General features: G+C 36.9%; 1 pseudogene; it reads left to right on the forward strand.

The window, feature by feature from the left end:
* The first annotated feature begins 4763 nt into the window (after positions 1 to 4763).
* On the forward strand, positions 4764 to 5787 carry LOC116634778 (annotated as a pseudogene).
* Positions 5788 to 14969: the final 9182 nt, after the last annotated feature.

A 14969-nucleotide genomic window follows, 5' to 3' on the forward strand; every position in this document is an offset into this window, starting at 1 on the left:
CAGCTTGAGATCAATTTCTTAGAAGATTATATTAAAATTGACATTTTCTGACCTGTGGTAAGAGGAATGAAACAGTCATTTTTGGTGTTAGTTTTAGGTCTTTCAATTCATGTGGGTTTTGATAAGAGACTCTGTCTTACTGGTACACCATGAGCAGACATTCAGAGTGTATGGTTTGAGAGGCTAGTTTGAAATTTTTTGTGGTTCTCTTAAGCAGTTGGATAATAAGCTGAAATACCTTAGACTTCAGCCTTAAATTCCAGGGCAATCAGAATTTAAAGGAAAAAAAAGAAAGAAAACACATTATTTATGAACATTATCCAAATTTGTGTTCAAATAAAAAAACTTTAAAATTTTCTTCTTGTTACATTTAATTTGAGTCCATGTATTTAAAGAACTACAATACTAATTACTCATATCTCCTTTTGTTGATCCTTCATACTTGATATTTTTCTCAACAATTAAAAATGAGAAAAATCTTAGGGTGCCTGGGTGGCTCAGTCAGTTAGGTGTCCAAGTCTTGATCTCACCTCAGGTCTTGATCTTAGGGTCATGAGTTCGAGCCCCGCATTGGGCTTTATGCTGGGCATGGAGCCTACTTAAAAACAATGATAAAAGTCTTAATTTGGATTAATTTATATATCTCTACATACATATATATGGTGGCAATGACAATTTTATGTTCTTTACCAAATAGGTTCCAGAACGGGGGAATGTGTTTTCTAGCAATGGTGATACTTATACTAGTTGATACCTTACAGAGAGCATGTACAAATATTTGCCTCCTTTTGTTAGAACCATGGGTTGTAAATTTCTCATTTTCTACTACATCTTATATGATATTTGTACTTTAAGGCTACAAAAATTAGAAATTAGATTCTGAACCTAAAATTTGCTGTTGGGCCACCTTTTCCTCCTACTAAAATCAGTATGTTCACTGAAGATTCTCTTCAACAAGCTTTAGCTCCATGATATAATCTTGCACTGAAAATCTGGCTTCTTGTACATGTATGTGATTGGAGATATGCCAACTTTTTATCAGTCAGTCCTTGAAACTGAGACTTAAGGGAGGAAAAAGAAAAAAGATCCCAATAGTAAATTCTTCAAACTTACTAATATTTGAACATTTTGAACTTACAAAAATGACAATTTCATAGAGGCATGTGGTTCAACATGGTAGATTACATGGAAGATTCAAAATAAGGCAAACTTGGAGGAGATGCCATAATTCTTAGGAGGAAAAGCAAAGAGGAAGGTAAAAATAATGCTAATGGTCTTAAATATCTTCAGAGACAGCTTCCCCATTTTATAGAGAAAACTGAGGCTCAGGGACACTGAGAAACCTTTCCAAAGTAATATGGTTAATAAGTGGTTGAGCCAATCATCAAACCATGTTGGCCTGATTTCAAAGCCATACTGGAGGATGTAAGACAGCTAAGAGGCTGGAAATTGCATCACATAATACATCTTTGTAAACATTCCATTTGAGGTCTTCTCCAGTTCTGAAAGTATGTGAAGTTTCCCTTATATAAATAGTAATGTGCATGGTGGAAAATCTGATCTCACGTCAAGCACCTCCTAGAATCCTCTCAATCCTTAAAAAAATGGAGCAGTTACTTACATGCAACACTCATATGATGCTGTTTCAATGTCATGGCTGTCATCGTTAAGGTCATGTGGGCAACTGAGGTGTGACAGGGAGTTTCTCGGGCAATAACATAATTTAAGTGTATAGGTCTTCATGGACTTGTGTACTGTACAAGTTTAATTGTGAGTCTGTGCTTTCTGTACAGTATTAAATTTATGAGACTATGTGAGTTTCAGCTGGAAGAAAATCCCCAACTCTGCTAACCCCATCTTAATGTATTCATGAAACACCAACGAGTCTGATACCATCACAGCCACCACCTCCCAGGTGCATCTAGCTGAAACACTCAGGAGGTTTTGTTTTTGTTTTTGTTTTCCCACTGACACCTTTGTATTTATCTGAACTCAATATCTTTTATCCTCTTCTCAGTAACCTAAGGGATCAGTAAAATATGTCCACAGCAATCTCTTTTCTGCTTTTCTAAATGTTGTCTAAATAACAAGGGATTATTTTATAGCACTATCAGAAGCAATTTAATACTGGAAGATAAACTCATGAACTGTGCTCCTGGATCTAGTCCATTTGTTTATAGCAAAATTTCAAGCATATTGAAGCAACTGCTTTTATTGGAACAATGCAGATATTTTTTTAAACAACCATAATTTACCATTTATTTATGTTTTTATTCATTCAAAAATATGTACCTAGTGTCTGCCATAAGCACCTACCAAGGTGCTGAGAATTCAGGGGTGAATAAGACATACAGGTTCTTTGCCTGATGGTAGTATATTAAAAAGTTGTGCCTGATAAGATGTAGCTGTTACTTAGAGTTTATTTTAGGAGGTTAAGTCAAGAAAAGACAAGATGTGAGCTGGTGTATATTTTAACACAGATATTACATTTAACAATTGTTTATCGAGTGTTATCACTTATATGCTAACATGGGGCCCAGGTTAGAGCTCACAGCCTTTTCTTGGTGAAAACCGAAGAAGAAAAAGAGGCAATGAGGAGTGGAGGAGTATCTACAGTGGAGAGAATCACATCTGTGATCTTGGTCAGATGTACCCCGAGACTGAAAGTACTATTCAATGAATTCCTACATTGAGCCACATCCTTTATTCCATGTCTTTCTTTCATCTTATTTCTCTGTTTTTCCACTTTCCATTTGTTTATAGGAAGATGATTTAAAACTAATGACCTTTCAGCTACCAGTCATTCACAGACTTTCAAAGCTGGAAGACCCTCTCGGGCCCATCTAGTCTAGCACACCTCCCTTTATTGGAAGCTCACAGCCAGTTAGAGGCAGAGCTCAGACTAGAAGAAGAACCCCCAATTCAAGTCTCTTTTGCTCCCTCTTCTTTGGAAGTAAGTGATGGAACCCCCTAAAATAGAGCAAACAGGAGAGCCGCATGGAACACTCAGCTCAAAGGGGGTCCTCTTAAGACTTTCTGAAGAGAAACCTTCCTGAGGCTTGGGAAAAGAAGCTTCTCCATCTAACATCACACAGGTTCTTCTGTCATTAAAAGGTTCTTTTTCTTTTCCCTGTCAGTCAGGAAAGATTGACAGAGTCAGAAGGAATGAAAAGAGCTTCTGACACTTTGAGACCAGGAAGGGACTTTTTGTGCTCTTTCTTAGGGTTCTAAAGGCAAAACTAAGTTGAGTCTGCCAAAATAGATGAACTTGCCTGAATCTATGCTATGGTTGAATCTCTATGGCTGGGAGAATCTGATGTAGGTCTACAGTGTCTCTTATGTCTGACTCAGTCAAGATTGGCCTTGTTTTTCTGTAGCCCATTGAGTAGATTTGATGGTTTGTGAGAGGTACAGTGTCAAGCATCTGCAGAACCAGCCAGTGAGCAGATTTTTCATGATAGTGGATATCACAAAGTAAATAGCAAAGCAGGTGCAGTAACTTACTAAGAGTTCAGATTTATGCCAACTTGTCCATTATCTCTTATTCAGCCCCTTTGACCAATTAGAATCACATGAGATTTGACTGGCCCAAGTCTATGAACATGAAATTTGTGAACCTTATGAGTCTCTCGGGGATGATATTTATGACATGGCTCCAGTAGTTAGAATTCCAGATGAGTGATAAAACTAAAGAAATATAGGGAAGGGGAACAAAGAGGAGAGGGCAGTAGAGAAGGACAGAGGGGAGGGGAGGAAGGCAGTAGAGAGTAGAGAAACTAAGCATTGACCCAGGTGCATGGTTTGACCCATAGGTACATGGTTTTCCTTATATTTCAACAGCCACATGCTATTTATAATTCTTATATCTGCAGACTCTTTAAAAAGAAGATTTGAAATTATTGAAAGAATGCATAAAGAAAAACATTGTGATTTCACTTAGCTTTTGTGTACTAAGTATTTTTATGATGAGAGATGTTAACTTGTAGTTCAAAAGAGTTTCTAGAAACGTCATTGCTCAAGGTAAAAGTTGACCATAAATTCTTTTTTTAAAACAGCTTTATTGAGATACAAGCTGGACAGTTTGATTAGTTTGGACATATACAAACACCTGGGATACCATCACCATAATCAAGGTAATGGACATAGCCAACACCTTTTGCCCCCCTGCCTTTTTTTTTTTTTTTAGTTTTAGTTGTTTGTGTGTGAGTGTTAAGAACACTTACATGAGATTTACCCTCTTAACATATTTTGAAGTACACAACACCATATTATTAACCAGAGGCACTCTGTTGCACAGCAGATCTCTAGCATAACTGAAAGTTTATATCCATTGAACAATAACCCCTCACCTTCCCCATTACTGGTAACCGTACTGTATTCTCTGCTTCATGAGTTTGACTTTTATAGATGTCTATATAAATAGAATAAACTCTTGAGAAGCTTCCAATACATTAAAAAGAACAGAGCACTCAATAGATAAATCCACGTTGAATAAAAAATGGATGGTTGGAATAGAATAAAATATAACAGGAAAGAATAAGCAGTTGGAACTTTTCCTTTCCTAATGCAGCAAATAACTCAGAAAGCAACCACAATTGATACAGTTTTAAATATTTAAATAAATAAAAATGGAAATGAATTAATAACAGATGACTTTGAACCTTATTGCACTATTAGGAGCTGAAATTACTGGAATCATTTTAAGAAGAGAAGAAACACTGAATCATCTTCCTAGAAAAAGGAATTTGGAGTGATAAAGCACCATGGATCTAACTTATATTCCTGAAGATTTATCCAGTTGTCCAAAATTTGGAAATAAATCTTGCCCTCCCATCAACCGTTCTTTGCATGTCCGAGTGATAATGTATTCTATTATGACTGCAGCCATGTTTATCACCATCTTTGGAAACTTGGTTATAATGATTTCCATATCACATTTCAAACAGCTTCACTCTCCCACAAATTTTCTGATTCTCTCCATGGCAACCACTGACTTTCTGCTGGGTTTTGTCATTATGCCATACAGCATGGTACGATCAGTAGAGAGCTGCTGGTATTTTGGGGATGGCTTTTGTAAATTCCATGTAAGCTTTGACATGATGCTAAGCCTAACCTCCATTTTCCATCTGTGTTCCATTGCTATTGATCGATTTTATGCCGTGTGTTACCCTTTAACTACTCAGCCACAATGACCACCTCCATGATAAAGTGACTGTTGGCATTTTGCTGGTCGGCCCCTGCTCTTTTTTCATTCAGTTTAGTTCTATCTGAGGCCAATGTTGCTGGTATGCACTGCTACGAGATTCTTGCTGCTTGTTTCCATTTCTGTGCACTTACTTTCAACAAATTTTGGGGGACGATATTGTTCACTATGTTTCTTTACTCCTGGCTCTGTCATGGTTGGTATTTATGGCAAAATCTTTATTGTTTCCAAACAACATGCAAAAGTTATCAGCAATATGCCTGAGAACACAAAGGGCGAAGTGAAAAAAAAACTTATCTAAGAAAAAGGACAGAAAAGCAGCTAAGACCCTGGGTATAGTAATGGGGGTGTTTCTAGCTTGCTGGCTGCCTTGCTTTCTTGCTGTTTTGATAGACCCATATAATTCCACTTCCATAATAGTACTTGATCTTTTAGTGTGGCTTGGGTACTTCAACTCTACTTGCAACCCCCTCATTCATGGTTTTTTTTATCCATGGTTTCGGAAAGCTCTTAAGTACGTAGTGTCAGGCAAAATATTTAGTTCTCACTCAGAAGCTGCAAATCTGTTTCCTGAAGCACATTAATAAAAAAAAAAACTGTTAGAAAAGTGAAGAAAGTATTGAAAATGAGACATTATTTTGGCCCCATACCTCACATTACTTATTCTATTAAATTTCAGTAATCTTGATAAGTGTTTTATAACCTGAATGTAACAAGAGTTACATTCAATATCTTTGACCAATCAATCACTTATTAATTGTGAACTCTGTATCTAATCAACACTCCCATCTGATTGGGGGAAGATATACAAAAGAAATATAAAACATTTCAGAATAGGCTGGCCTCTATTTACACACATGAGACAATTATAAACCAATATAAGAATAAAGAAAATCAAGTGCTAATGGTTTGGGTTGTTGATTCCACTCTAGGAATTCAGAAAAAAGAAGATTATTGTGGGTAACCTGTGGACCCATGGGAGAAGTGTGACAGAAGTTTGGCCTTTACTATTAACTAGCAGTCTACTTTATTGTTTGGTGTTGGATAATTATTAACCCTCATTATATAAATTATTCAGTCATTTCCTGACACCCTGAAGCTTATTACAAAGAGCTGTCCATAGGAGAAGCAGTTGATTACAAATCATCATACACAATTTGAGCTTTTATCTTTGTGATTTTTCACTTTGTGGTTTATATTTGGAATGACTTCCTGGTTCCTTGTCGCTACATTTTTCCTCTGCAAGGTGTGTCTACACCATCGGCCAGCAATCACAAGGCCTCTCCCTGTACTTGCTTTAATCACTTTTTCTGAAAGTTGCCCTAAAGGCCTGACAAATAAATTTCATCCGCACAACAATGCCTATGATTTAAGTCGGATCATGAATGTTTGGTGAAAATCCTTCCAGTGATTATTCTGTGAAACATTAAGAAACAAACAGAAACTTTCTTTTACCTGATAGATTGGAAAATACATGAGTACATGTAACAGCCGTGTCCACTTCCTCTCCTACCTGGGATTACGTTGTGGGAGGGAAAAGAGGAGGAGCAGAAGGAAGGCAGACTGCCCCTGAATCCAAGTCCAGCTTTAGGGCAAACTTTGGATAGGAAAACTTAATTTTGGCTCTTTCTGACTCTCTTCTAAGCCCTTCTCTCACATTCCTTGACACACCATGGCCTAGATCCAACCGTGGATAATTAGCCAGGCTCAACATGTGCCTTGAAGAACAATATGATTCCATAAGGATGACTCCTCTTCACCATCATCACAGTTTTCATCCCCTGTTCTTGTTGGTAGAAAAGCAAAGGTGCATAATAAATGCATAACTGAAGTACTTCCATGTCTACCAAAGGATATTTACTGATGTAAGTAGTCTAACTGCTGGTCTTGAGAAGAACATTTTAGGCTGTATCCAGGGAGAGATAATTGGGTGTGAGTAGCACTGCTCAGCTCCTTCCTCCTGAGAGTCCCAAAAGATGGTGGACACCACCACTTGGACCTCTCCCCTCACAGTTGAAGACCGGGGTGCCCAGCTGACTCGGTCAGTAGAGCATGTGACTCTTGATCTCAAGGTCCTGAGTTTGAACTCCACATTGAGTGTAAAGACCACTTAAAAAAAAAAAAAAAGTTATCACAGACCTTAAAACTGACTTGCCCCACTTCAGTAGTGACAGGCACTTACTATCCAGTGATTCTTGTAATACTTGGACTTCTTCTCAGTTCCTGCTTTTAAAAGTCTCATTTGAGGGCACCTGGGTGGCTCAGTCAGTTAAGCATCAGACTCTTGGTTTTGGCTCAGGTCATGATCTCAGGGTTGTGAGATTGAGCCCCACATTGGGCTCCGTGCTCAGCAAAGAGTCTGCTTGGGATTCTCTCCCCTTCTCTCCCTCTCCCTCTGCCCCTCTTCTTGCTCTCTCTCAAATAAATAAATAAAATCTTGAAAAAAAAGTCTCATTTGTTTCTCTACTTCTGAACTATTTCTCTATTTTAAAAACATCATGACATGCATGTGTGTGCGTTAAGTTATTCATCACCCTTGTTATAGGTGGTAAGGCAGACTTTATTCAAGGGAGGCTACTACACTTTGGTTATTATTCAAGGGAGGCTACTACAGCATGATTTGTATAGTAGGGAAGACTGGACTCAAATCTGACTCCCACAAACTCCAGTGGGGATCTGTACCCAAAGAATAGTGTTTGGGGCAGTGGATGGAAAATTACTAAGAGGAAACACCAGGGTTAAAGGGAATTCTTGCTAGACTGACTCACCAGAATTTTTGCTGAAGGCAGGCCAGAATGATAAGATGTTGAAGCTGGTTAGCTACCAATGGTGGGAGATTTTTGCTGAACTGACTTAGCAGGATTCTTGCTCAAACTGGATTTTACAAAGGCAGAGAGGGAAGCCCAGGTTCACGTCTAGTTAAGCACAGGCATTAAAGGAGCCTGATTAGAGTTTGGTCAAAGGAGAGAGCCTTGGTCTTGTGTGTCCCACCCGCCACTCCTGCCCTCCCATGCTTCTCATGGAAGCAGCATCAGGGGTTTCCCAAGGGGGAAGAGAGCACCATAGGGATGGCCAGCTTTTCAATATGTGGGACAATGGCATGTGGTTGTTAGACTGAGGACCATCTGTAGATATAAATCTAACTAAATAAAAATGGAATCATCGTATTGGATAAATTTAGCGAACCACCTGCATGAAATATATAGCTATAAGGCTATGGGAAAATTGTCTCTATTTATTGATGTAGATATTAAGTACTCAATAAAAGACATACATGGTCATCTGTAAATGTGCCTTCCCTCTCATCCATGTTAACTCGTGTTCTCGCCTCAGGTCTCACAGCTTTCCAATCTACTCTGCACAGTTATCTGAAGTTAACAACTGCCCTCTTAAATATCTTCCATGGTTTCTATGCTAGATTCCCTCTGTTTTCCCTAGCGGGGAGCACAAATTAGGATTAGAATTAAGGGGCTCCCTTGCCCTGGGTTGTCCAATGGCATATTACCAATGAGAAGCACTTGCAGGACGGGAGGAAGTTGAAACAAAGGTATTTAACCCAGACAATCTCTCTGTCACATTACCCTGGGGGTTGGCTGAGTGTCTTCAGGAAAGGTCATATGGAGTCCCCCTCTCTAGAGCCATCCTCTCGAATGCCTGTAACCAGTGCCTTCCCAGGGCACTTTGGGCCCTGCAGGGTGGTGACGCTGTGTTATTGCTGCCCCTGGGTACTAGGCTGTTTCTTGCTAGTTTTCTTAATGCTGCCCACATCTTTGTATATAGTCCCTTTATTAAACTCTCCTCAATCTCCCAGGCTAACTGTGCCGTCTGTTTCCTGCTAGACACGTGGTGAATGTAGCTTTTCATTGTTCTGAGATAAAGTTTTGAAATTCTCACCAAAGGCATCACGTCTATCCATGCCCAACTTGGCCTTTCTTTGTATTTTCACATTTTTTCACATTTTAAATCATTCCTCTGTTTGCCCTACCTGGGGGCAACTCACCCTCCTCTTCCACTTGGTTTCTCCTGGGGGGAGAGGTATAACTGGAGAGGGGTAGGAGGGAATCATCTGCATGCTGGAAATATCCTATGACTCTTCTGGATTATGGCTGTACAAGTCTACATGTATTTAAAATCTCATAAGCTGTATGCTGGATATTTGTGCATTTACTGGGTGTGTGTTGAACAACAATAAAAAAAATTTTAACAGTGTAAAACAAAAAAAAAATAATGACACATTTTAAGTGGGAATCACAAAGCTATGGTGATAAATGCCCTAATATGCTAAAGTCTCTTAAACACTACAAATACTGAAAATGACAAATATACAAAGATTACTTTAAACCGAACACAAACTATACTAATACTTTGGATTTCTATGACTGCATTTCTATAACAAATTCAGAGCCTTCATAAGCGTGAGTTATAAGGGTTTTTAAACCCTGCCTACAGCTAGATAAAGTTTTAGTTAATATGTTTGAATGACATAAAGAAAAATAAAGAAAACTTGTTTAAAAATCTTTTTAATTTTTTTAAAGGGAATGCATGCATATTAAAAATGCAAAAGGAACCAAGGTCTGTACACTAAAGAATAAATTTCCCTTTAGTCTTTGTCCTTTTGTCTTACAGACTCTTTCTTAGAGGCAATCACTTTCCTGCATATCTTTCTGGACATACACAGGCATCTCCACAATCTTATATGTATGCACATACTGTACTCTCACACTTATTAAAAAAATGGCAAAATACCTACACATGCTGTTCTGAACACTTGGTTGTTTCACTTAATATACATCTCAGGGGTTCATTCTATATCAGGAAAAAGTTTTGCCTAATTTTTCAAAAAGTCTGTAAAATATCCTTTTATTTGGAAATATCATAATTTATTTAACCTACTGTTTCTGATTTCTGCAGTAACAAGTCATGCTGCAGTAAATATCCATGCAAACACGTATACATTCATCGCTGTATATCAGTAAATACCTTAGTTGTTTGCTTTTTGATATTTATTTTACTGCATTTCAATGATTATGTTATATCACTCCTCCTCCCGTGATTGAGTATGGTGCATAGTTACCGATGCCTACCCGGAGGAACACAGAACAGAACACAGTGATAAACTAGAATTCAATCCTGTTCTCTAGAAATTTGAATCCTAGTGGGGGAAAAGAAAACATAAGGGCAGATGAACACGTATTTTGCAAAGCTTCTCAGGTATAATATATCTAATCTGAATCATTTAAATTTTGTGTTTAATTTAGATCTATTAGTTCTTTGGTGTATGAAGAAAATCCTGTTGAAAGTTCAAATGTGCAGTTCGTAAGTACCTGTTAATCTGGTTTGTCCCTTCCTTCCTTCCTTCCTTCCTGCTTGCCTTCCTTCCTTCCCTCCCTCCTCTCGTTCTTTCTTTTTTACTTTATTCTTTGATCTTTATTTTATTCTATATTACCTTATTCTTATTTCTTTTATTTTACTTTATTCTTATTTATACTTTATCCTATACTACTTTATTCATCTTGGGGGATGAGCAGCTAAGAGTGGTTCACTGGTAAATTAATGCCAAAGAAAGAAAAGATCTTCTAAGATCAAAAGGATGCCATTGCTTTTCCTTTGGCAAACTAAGTTCTTTTAGTAATAATCAAGTCCTGGTGCTCCAAAGTCCTTCTGCCCTCCGTGGAGCCCCGGGAGAGCTGTGGTGACGGGTTGGACAGCTCAGAATCCAACTGTAGCCACCAAATCTGTGCTTTACATTTTATCAAGCTCACTGAGGAGTTATTTTCATGCTAAATAATTTTGTTTAGTCAGACACCACTAAAGCACTTGAACCTCAGCTTGAGCCTGGACAAACTCTTCAAGCCATTTAAATAGGACATAAGTCCTTCGATATCTCTTAAAACAGTTTCATAGTTAATTTCTTTCAGTTAAAATAACAATTTCCCTTTTTACTTTCCTGACTGGACTCTGCCTGATACAATGAAAATTTATAAAAATATACTATGACGTTATTAGTGCTCCATCTAGGAAGAAGTTTGGAAAGAGAAGTTTTGTAAACCCAGTGAACGTAAAAAGAAAACCCAACATCTTCTAACCATCCCCATTCACTGAGGCTTTTTATTTTATAAAGAAAAGTCCTCAGAGGATGAAATAAAGTTGGTTTTTACTAGTTAGTTTAAATACAAATAATTTGATGCTATTTTTTTATAAATATTTAAGCACTGAGTATTTAGATATAACAGTTTTGTGTCCTCGATGGATGACAAAATTATCAGTGGAAACAACTTGAAGCTTGGTGTTTAGAACTGTGGTCCCCTAATCGAAACACTTTCCCCCAGGGATCATGAAAACACCCACATGATGATAGAAATTTTCACTTTTCATTTGGTTGGTTTGAAACATGGTTCTTACTGCTTTTTGTTTGACAAATTATGGACTTAACTGCAGTGTGAATATCACTGAATTGTGCATGGCAACAAAAGGAAAAGGTATAAATGAGCCAAATTTTCACTAGGGATTAAGGTGTTTATTTTTTTAAAGTGGTGTGGTCAGTTGTGCATTTTATTTGTTTATTTATTTATTTATTCATTCATTCATTCATTTTTCTAAAGATTTTATTGATTTATTTTAGAGAGAGAGAGAGCAAGCATGAGTGGGAGGGGCAGAGAGAGAGAAAGAATCTCAAGCAGATTCCGAGCTGAGCACAGGGCCAGATGCAGGGCTCGATCCCAGGACCCTGAGATCATGATCTGAGCCGAAACCAAGAAGAGCCAGAGGCTTACCTGGCTGCGCCACCCAGGTGCCCCGGGATTAAAGTGTTTAAAAACATCTATCATTTGGTAATAAGTGGAGTGAGCATTTTTTGGATTTTAACTAAATTTTCTCCTTCTTTATTCTTCCTTCTTTCCTTATCCTCCCTCCCTCGTTTCCTCCCTTCCTATCATTTTTTTCCTTTTTATCCACTTTGGCCTTCTGTGAGGCTAGTCCACGCTGTTCCTTTGAAGTCAAAGGGACAATCACACAAACTGATTCACCCTCCCAGAGCCAATTCTCTGGTGACCTGCTGTAATCGCTTTGCCGGCAGCACATTGCACATTGTTAAAGGGCACACCTGTCCAAAGTAGGACAAAAGTAGGTAATGTGGCCTCAGGAGGCATATTCTGTGTATATGTACTGATGACAGCATAGCCTGCCAAGAGTCTACCCATAAGAGCTTGGGCGTAAGTGCCTTTTCTGGTTGAGTATCAGCAAAGAGGAGAGCCGCCAGGCACGTTGCCGGGTTGCGTGGTAAGAAACCTTAGCACAACAGATAATTCATCTCTCAAAGATTTTAGCTCCAAATTACCTCATTAGACAAATTCTGGTAAGCCAGAGAAGAATATATTAAAAGAAGAAAAAGATCAGATTTATTTTTTATTTATTTATTTATTTATTTATTTATTTATTTATTTATTTATTATTTTTGCTTGTTGAAAGGAACCAAACTTAAAATACTGGTCTAAAAAATAAATCTGGATCATTTTTTTAAAAAAAATCATGGAAATTCTAAAGAGGCAACGCTAGGAGGACCCACAGCAGTTTTTTTCTTAAATTTACTTCACAAGTAAGATCCCTTACCTAAGAAACTACTCAATGAGTGAGATACATCAAAGGAAGATAATATCTTTTTTTTCCCCACAGAAATAGTCTCAGAGGTAAAACGGCTGAGCTATGTCACCAGCAAGGGAAGAAAAATCATGCCTGATAAAGCAGGTATGATATGTCCTTTCCTAAAATTGCCACTTTATTTACAATGCATTATTGAGTTCAATGGATATTTTCCTTCTTATTTGAGGGAAATACATATATATTAACAGAATTTTAGGTAATTAATGCTTAGGGAAAATTATTACATGAGTCTTTTTTCATTTTTTTTTTTTTTGCAAATCTGAGGAAATCATTCTTTCAGAGTCCTTGTGTCTGTTTCCTTATTATATTATTTTTTCCCTTAAAGAATTAAATTTGAACTAAAAGACAATGCAATTCTTGCTCCTCTCCAGAATTGTTTGCAAATGTTTCTTATTACCTCCTACCAAAAATAACTAATAATTTCCTATGCTTGCCTCCTGTGATTGTTTACAATGTTGTCACTCATTTGGTCCCTGGAAATGTTATTGGTTCAAAAAATAATAATAAAAAAATAAAAGGTATAATAATAATATTCTCTGAGAAAAGTGAGATGTCATAGTGGGTTTAACCTTGTTTAATCTTATTAAAAAATTATTGTATCTTTTTTGGAAGTGAATCTTCAAAGTAAAGGAGTCTATTCTGTTATATTGTTTAAATAACAAACAAAACCTCAAACTTCATGACCATTTCGTTGTTTAAGGAAGTGGTAGACCAGCAGCCACATTTGCATTTGCTTTCTTGCTTTTGTAATTTGGGGCCAAGAACGTACAGGTAGGGGCTTAAAGTATTATTACCTTTGACATTACCTTCACAATTCACCCATGTAATAACTTTTTAAGTAGATGTGTTATCTGACTCTTTTTGTCTTACTCTAACACTTAAATGTTTAAACACTTCCCTGATATATATAGCTTTGGATCAGAAACCTGAGGTGATGCATACCCTGTTTCCTTCCACACAAAGTAAATAAATAAGATGAAATAAATGAAATTCACTTTACAAACCTAAGAGGTTAAGTTATATCAATTCTTTCAGGCATTAAGTTTTCAAAAATGAAACTTCAGACTCTCCAAATTATACCATGAACTACTGAAGAGTGTACATTTTGTATAAGGAATGCTGTGTCTATGGATATACAGTGACAAATGCTTAAGTAATTTTGTGGTACTTGTTAGCTATCTTTAAAGATAATTTTTAAAAGAATTAAAGAAAAAAATTAAATTCACGAAAGTAAAGAAGACAAAAAGCAGAATAAAGTTAATTCACTAAAGAAGTTAATTTGGTATTTAAGACTTCATTATATTCAGTATTTTATGGCTTAAGTGATAAGGGATCAAATAATTTGTACTGTGTGTTCCAAAACTGATAATCCATAGTTTAAAAAGGACTTGAATAAATCTTTGTCCGTCTTACCTCTTACTTCTCTGTGTTTTGTTTTCTCAAGTTCAACTCCATTGCATAACATTTGATTGGCACAATTAAAACATATCTAAAGAAAAATGCAAATCTGAGAAATTAAATTATTGTATCCAGAGCAAATAAAATGTGCCATGATGTTAAAATTCCAAATAATACACATTGGAAAAAATTGCTGAGCTCTATAATAGCAAATATGGTAAATTATTTTCAAAGGTACTTATATTCTCATTTAATGTATTCTTCTCAGGCTAAAGTCCACTTCTCCAACCTGGCTTTAGATCTCAGTAATGGTTGTCCTTGGTCATCAGAGTCACAGACCCAGTGCTGGCACTGGAAAAACAAATCAAACCTCAGTCATACCCTGGGTGAGTCAGTCTCATTATTTTCACATTTTCAGGGCAAGAGCATAAATTATGTAAAGTAACAGTTTAAACAATGAGCACGCCTGTCTGTCAAATTTGTTCCCAGTAGAAGCCTTGCAATCTGTGGACAAGGAGACCTCAACTTAAATTTGAATTCGTGGATGCAGTTGCTATATGAATGGAGATTTACAGAATCTTTCATTTCAGTATTCCCTCCTCCTTTTTTCTGAGATTACTCATGTATATAATTTTGTAGGCTTTAGCACATTTTCAGTTTACCATAAATTGTTCTAAATGCTAAAAACTATATTGTTCACATTGGAAAG

This window comes from Phoca vitulina, unplaced genomic scaffold (genome assembly GCF_004348235.1).
Source record: "Phoca vitulina isolate PV1807 unplaced genomic scaffold, GSC_HSeal_1.0 scaffold9, whole genome shotgun sequence".
NCBI classification, from domain to species: domain Eukaryota; kingdom Metazoa; phylum Chordata; class Mammalia; order Carnivora; family Phocidae; genus Phoca; species Phoca vitulina.